This window comes from Microtus oregoni, unplaced genomic scaffold (assembly GCF_018167655.1).
Source record: "Microtus oregoni isolate MIOR12 unplaced genomic scaffold, Mior012 000010F_ref0000083, whole genome shotgun sequence".
Taxonomy (NCBI): Eukaryota; Metazoa; Chordata; class Mammalia; order Rodentia; family Cricetidae; genus Microtus; species Microtus oregoni.
Genome location: NW_024543069.1, coordinates 15,705,511 through 15,713,285, shown reverse-complemented (window position 1 = coordinate 15,713,285; position 7,775 = coordinate 15,705,511).

The following is a 7,775-nucleotide window of genomic DNA, read 5'->3' as shown; positions in this document are numbered from 1 at the left end:
AATAAAAATATACCACTGAAAGGAATTCCTTCTTCTCATTTTTAAATATAATTCTTCCACACGTACTCCTCCAGCTGCAACCCCCACCATGCACATGTTTCTCACATGATACCATTAGGATCACCAGTCACCTGGACCACACCTCACCATGATGCCCATTGCCTTCACCGCATCCTCTCTCTAAGATTTCTTAATTGTTGGTCAACATAGTCCATCTCCCACTGGCCCTAGAGTTTCCAAAAAGAAAGGTTCTCATTTCTAGCTCACTCGTGAACTATGAGCCTATACTCATTTCCCCACAGTTGGCTCCACCTTCAGAGTACTCCTGCCTTGACCGTGTGTCTAGGGAGTCTTCTTCACCTTCCAATGTGTGGGTGTTTCATATCGTCTCCCCTTGTACTTTCAAGATGTTGCTGACAAAACTTAGGGAATAGATAGATTCTTTCAGGACTTGCTCCCTAGATGCCCTTCAGAGTTTGGCTTCATGTAATAAATTATTGCACTGGGTGAGTAACCTCTCCTCACTGCTGACAGCATGGGAATCCCTTCCAAGTTTAAAAGCTTACTCCAGTTTTCACAGCATGTTTTCGAATGATTCCTCACCTATGCTTGTCCTCCCTTTCTTACCAGAAGGCAGCTGCTTCTGAGCAATTACCCCTTGGTTGCCAAGGATACCCCTTGGCAATGGTATGTTTATCACCCACAGTGAATGTCCTAATCCTCTCAGGAAATGCTGTCCTAGAGACCATAAAATTATCAGTATGTATTATGTTAAGTTGTATTATTGTTTTAAAACTAGTATTTTATACTTTCAAATGGTCTTCCCATTCCTTAGTCTACATCTAGATTAGGAATTTGTAGTGATTTTTTATTTGTAGTTTAATAAATAAAGCTTGCCTGAAGATTATAATATAAAACAGCCACACTGTCAGTCATACAGCCCAGGCAGTGGTGGCACACATCCTTAATTCCAGGATTTGGGAGATAGAGTCAGAAGAATCTCTGGGATTTCAAGTCTACCCTGGGCTACCCAGTATGGATCCAGAAACAGATCCAGGTGGTGGTGGTTCACACCTTTAATCTCAGAGTTTGGGAGCCACAAACCTTTAACCCCAGCACTAGAGTGGTGGAGACATGAGCGATATGGCTGGGCTTTTATTTTAAAACTAGTATTTTATACATTCAAACTGTCTCCTCATTCCTTATTCTTCCTGTACATTAGGAATTATTTTCAGATGCACCAGCATCTGGTATCCAGTTGCAGAATCATCAGAACACTGTTATGTTTTTCTCAGGGCCACAGGTACTGCATCCTCCCAGTGCCAAAGAAATCAGCAAAGAAAAACCAAAGGTGATCAAAAACCACCTCTGTGCTCTCATGGGGGCGGTTGGAATTGGGAAATAGAAACTGATGGCTGCTCAATGCCTCATTTCCCAGTACAAGTCCTCAAGTGACTGTTTTTTGTTTGTTTGTTTGTTTCATTTCACAAGTGAAGAGTCATGCACTCACATGGCTAATACACACTGAAATACAAAGACAAAGGCATGTCCTCTTTTAGATTCATGAGAGAAAGGACATGAATGAAGTCTAGGAGCGTAGATTCTAGCTCTCTACTCTCTCCACTAGCTGGCCCTTTCTCCCTTTCATTGGATCCCGGACCCCTTATCACATAGCAGGGCTCTTTATATCACAGAGCCTTGTTTTTCTGTTTTTTGTCTTTTTGACTCTGAGGATCCTAATGAGTCAGAAATTCTCTGGTTGTGGAGGAAATGAAACAAACAAACAAACAAACAAACTCAGTGGCACACTAGCACAAATGCAGCCCAAGTTAGCAGTGGCAATGATCGCCTCTCAAGTTGGCATTGTTTCTTTCACTGTATTTTGAACTTAGGTTCAAGAATCCCTGACTCAGGCAAAGGATGGCATATCAATGCTGGCACAAATGGCTATGAGCGTTTACTGACATGGGAATACACATAGTCCTTTGGCTCTGAGATACAACTTTATGCTCCTCCATCACACCTTGCTATCGCTCATCCTTGCAGGTCCCTAAGACCTCTGGGAAAGTGCTGCTGCCCTCCTGGAATAGTGACAGATTTTGCCCGGACTTGTCTTTGCCCCCAAGCAAGAAAAACACCTGATCCCACAAGACTCTCGTCAACACAGACAAAGAATATTCAAAGGTTTGACTACCCACAGCTTGTCAGATGTTACATGTCTTTTACCTTTCCCCAACACCATTACTTCAGATGTTTGGCCGTTGTGAATCCCATTTATTATTTGTGTGATGCCAGTGTATGCATGGACACACCAATCTTCATCTTGTTTCCTATGCAGAATTGTCCGAATCAGTAGGGAAATGAACACTTACCCAGTTATGTGTGTTCAGGGTGCTCATTTCTTTTTGGAAGGCGTTGATATCAGGCTGTCTTCTGGTCTAAGTCATTCCATACTGGTGCAAAACAATGCTCTTTCAGACTTTGCTTTGCCCCCAAGAGACTCCATTTTCCAAGCAGCTTTTGATTGTGTCTGAGAATGGAGTTTGCCTTTCTGTCTGGAAGATGCTTCTAGAAAAGAGAGTATGGCAATGATTGGTTTGGGAAAGCAGCTAATACAAAATCAACCTTTAAAAATGAGCTTTATTAAGAGAGAGGGGCTTGCAACTTTGGGAGCCATAACCAGCCTTTGAGTTGTGAAAATGTCACACAGGGAGAATATGTCATACTTGAGACCTCAAGATGAGACCACAATGGGAAAGAGAGGCTTCCCCTTAGAAGCCAGGGAGGGATCTTTATTAAGAGGAATATCTTACAGTAAGAGAATGATAGCCACCACAGACAGGGTGTGTTGGGTAATTTTTGCCCCCTTGACACAATTAGAGTCACCTGGTAAGAGGGAATCTCAAACAATTGCCTCCATCAGATTGTCTTGTGGACAAGTCTTCATTGCTGACCAATAAAGGAGAACCCATCCCACCATGGAAGATACGATCTTTATACATGTGGGTCTGGGCTAAATAAGACAGGTAGCTCAGCAAGTAAGGGGAAGGAAGTCAGTCAGCGGCTTTCCTCTATAGTCTCTGCTTTACTCCTTACCTTCAGATTCCTACCTTGACTTATCTCAGTGATGGTCTGTAACCTGCAAGCCAAGTCTACCCTTTCCTTTCCAAGTTGTTTCTGGTCATGTTATTTATCAACATTATAGAGAGCCAAAGGAGAGCATGATGACAGAGTATGGTGGAGGAAATGGAGACTCTGCCTCACCTTGTCGTGGACCCAGGTTTCCTCTATCCTGGGGGCTCTCTCAGGTCCCTCTTCTAGCTCCTTTCCATTTCTTTGTTTCTACCTGGGAACCCAGTGGCCACACCAGGCTGAAGTCAGGTAGGTGATGTGTATTTCATCGAGTACAAAAAGTCAGGCCTAACTAGAAATTTCACCCCTGTTGGTACTGGAAGGTACTCTGCTTGATACCAGAGGAGAAAGGTAAATACCAGCTGTTATGATTTGGTCGGTGAGGGCCAGATGGTGCATGAGAGACAGACTCACCACATAGATAGAACTTATGTGGGGTGTTTTCTTGGGGGAAGTAAAAGGGGTAGTGAGAGAGAACGGGAGCACAGAGCGGCCTTGTGAAGAGAAAGGAGCAGGAGGGAGAGAGAGAAAAAAAAAGCAAGCAAGACAGAGAGATGCAGAGAGGGTGAAGAGGAGAAGGAAGAAGAGGTCAATGAAAATGAATGTACAAAATCCCCAAACCTATGGGACACTATTAGAGCAGGACCAAGAGGAAAGTTCATAGCACTACATGCCTACATAAAGTAGTTGGAGAAATCTCACTTAACTGGCAACTTAACAGCATACCTGAAAGCTCTAGAGTAAGAAGAAGTAAACGCACCCTGGAGGAGTAGACACCAGGAAACAATCAAATTGAGGGTCGAAGTTAATAAAATAGAAACTAAGAGAACTATACAAGGAATCAATGAAACAAAGAGTTGATTCTTTGAGAAAATCAATAAAAGAGACAGACCCTTATGATACTAACCAAAAGGCAGAGAGAGACTATCCAAATTAACAAAATCAGCAATGAAAAGAGGGACATAATAACAGACACAGAGGAAATCCAGAGAATGAGCAGGTCACACTTCAAAAACCCATACTCCACAAAATTGGAAAATAAGAAATGGACAATTTTCTGGATAGGTACCAGATGCAAATAGTTTCTTTACTGCCTCTCTATCCCTCTGTCTATCTCTCTGTCTCTCTATCTCTTTATATTTCTCTCCATCCTTCTGTCTCTCTGTCTCTCTATCCCTCTGTCTCTCTATCTGTTTATATTTCTCTCCATCCTTCTGTCTCTCTGTCTCTCTATCCCTCTGTCTCTCTATCCTGCTGTCTCTCTCTGTCTCTCTATCCCTCTGTCTCCATTCCTCTGCCTATCTCTCTGTCTCTCCATCTCTCTCTCTCCCTATCCCTCTCTTTGTGTCTCACACACATCTGTATCATCTCTCTTGTTAAATCGAGATTCCAGGTGATTGAGACCATGCAACACCTAGACTTTTATTTTGACCTGTAAGATCCAAAGCAATGATTTGTCAACCCTAGTTTACATTGGTAAATGTCAGCTACTGTGCTACTAAAATGTCTTTGGGATTCCTAAGGCATGTAGAATTATTTTTTGCCTTGAAATTCGGAGGGTGTGTTTGCTACATGAGTTTTGAATTTTGGCCTTTGCGTTATTTCCCCCTTCCTTCTCTTGATAGCCTCTCATTGATGTAAGCATTTCTTGAGGTCACAGGATGCCTGGCCCTAATAGTTTTTTCCATCTAATTTTCATCTTTATTCAGATGAGAAATAGGAAATAAGAAAGTCAGTCTTATGTAGATTATAATCAAGAGAGACCATTTAGACCATGAATTCAGGTATTCTCTCAAAATTTGTGGTATCTTATTTGTTCATTTGATTATTGGTTGTGTTTTGTCTAGCAAAATTTTGGAAAACCTCTCCCCACCAAAAAAATCAACTGTTGTTCTTTATAGTAATGTTTCAATCTTCTTGGGGAAGTCCCAGATCTGAGATTGCCCCATGCTGGTGTTTATCTTGGGATAATCTTTAGAGATTTTTGAAAACCTAAGTGTGTAAAATAGTTTTTTAAAAATGTTGATGGATTTCATGAATTTCTCAGCCAAACAGGGCATTCTCTCACAAGTAACATTAACAAAGGAAACAATCATTTTTCTTCATAGCAGAACTGCAGACTTTTTGACTGATCATTTTTTACTTATTATTGCCTTGGATCTTTGGTCATTGGTCAAACATTCACAATTATTGTACAATGAGGTGGCATTCCAAGGGGCAGCTTGGTATATTTGTGGATTTTAAATACATAGACTGATCTAGTTTATTCAACTCTATGGAGATGATATTAATTTTCCCACTTATTGTCAGAGAAAGAAGATAAACATATATAGAGAAGTTCGGTCGCAGATGGACAAGGATGAAGCTCTAAGCACCTAACCCCTGAGCCCACATCTGTGACTCTTTTATCCTCGTAGTTGGAGACATTAGGGATCCACTATCAGACCCCACATTATCTTACACTGTTGTGTCTGTTAGGTTTTCTTCATTTTGAACAGTTTATACAGGCCACTAACTGACCAAAATAAACCATAGAAGTTTTGGAGGAAAAGGTCTTCACCCACCCCACATTAGATAGAGGTCTGATCTCCAAATATACAAAGAACTCAAGAAATTGGTCATCAAAAGATCAAATAATCCAATAAAAAATGGAGTACAGACCTAAACAGAGAATTCTCAGCAGAAGAATCTAAAATGACTGAAAGACACTTAAGGAAATTTTCAACATCCTTAGTCATCAGAGAAATGCAAATCAAAACAACTCTGAGATTCCACCTTCACCTGTTAAGAATGGCCAAGACCAAAAACACTGATGACAAGTTATGCTGGAGAGGTTATGGGGTAAAGGGAACACTTCTGCATTGCTGGTGGGAATGCAGACTGGTACAGCGCCTTTGGATGTCAGTATGGCGATTTCTCAGAAAATTAGGAAACAACCTTCCTCAAGACCCAATAATACCAATATATCCAAAGGATGTTCTATCGTGTCACAAGGACATGTGTTCAACTATGTTCATAGCAGCTTTGTTTGTCATAGCCAGAACCTAGAAACAACCTCAATGCCCCTAGACAGATAAAGAAAATGTGGTACATTTACACAATGGAGTACTACACAGCAGAAAAAAATAATGACATCTTGAAATTTGCAGGCAAATGGATGGAGGTAGAAAACATCATTTTGAGTGAGGTAACCCAGACCCAGAAAGACAATTATCACATGTACTCACTTATAAAGTGGTTTTTAAACATAAAGCAAAGAAATTCAGCCTACAAATCACAATCCCTGAGAACCTAGACAACAATGAGAACCCTAAGATATATATAGAGAGATCTAATCTTCATAGGAAGTAGAAAAAGACAAGATCTCCTGAGTAAATTGGGAGCATGGGGACCTCGGTAGAGGGTTGAAAGGGGCAGAGGCAGGGAGGGAAGCAGAGAAAAATGTAGAGTTCAATAAAAATCAATAAAATTAAAAAAAAAGAGTTTTGGAGGACTGAGGACCAGATAGAGAGACGGAAGACAGGAAGTAGTACAGTGGAGTTTAGAGAGGGTCTCAGCGTTTTCGGCTCAAGGAACTGGAGAGAGAGAGAGAGAGAGAGAGAGAGAGAGACCCTGTTTGCTTCTCTGCAACTTCTCTGATTATTCAGGTTCTTACCCTGATATCAGACTACTCAGTGTTTATTGATAAAGAATAATTAGATAATCATGCTTCAAGATGAGAAGGCTACAAAGACAAAGGTAGACATATAAAACATAGATCTCAAGTTCAGTTGGCAAAATATATTGCAGTGTGACAACAGTAGCCAGAAATGGCAGTGGACAGTGCAAGCATGAGGAACAAAATGGCCAGTGATGTAAAAGAGGCACAGAATCCACAGCACTTGTTTACAGTGACAGGAGGAACGGCGTCACACTGACACTTGCAACGTTACAAGCAGGGGGCTAGAAAGAATGCACGTCTGGGTCCTTCTTCTCCATATGACTAGTTCTTTCCTGTCCTTCAGAATTGTTTCTCAATGTCAGTTCATTCAAGAAGCCTTCCTTGACTCTGAATAGCCTGTTCCTTCTCTATCAGAATCACAACTTTATCACATCAAACAGAAACTTTCAGTACCTGATTTACCATCACTAAGACAGCAGATTCCTGAAGACAGGGATTGATGCCCTGTCATTGCAAACTTTCTATGTTCAACCCTGAGTCTAGTACTTAGGGGTGGTTGGACAAGCAAATGGATGGATGGGTGGATGGATGGACAGATGAAGGGATGGATGGGTGGATGGATGAATAGATGTTGGGTGGATGGATGAATGTGTGTGTATGGATGGATGGAATACTGCTAGACTGTTAAATGAAAATGGAACAATGTAAGCTTGGAATTAAAATGTGGAACTCCAAAACTGCAAGAGTGTAATTAGCTTGTGCTACAAGGATGTGGGTAGAAAAGTAGCAGGTGACAGCCGCTGGAAATAATGATGATTTGATTTGAGAGGACCTTTCACATCGGGAATCAGTTAGACCCAGGTTTTCATGGAGAACGGAAAGCACCTGAAACCAGGAGAACAGTAAGAGAGGCAGCCAGATCTGTTATGTGAAGGATGCTAATTAGGAAAATGGAATTTCTTACCTTCAGTCAGAAATTTCA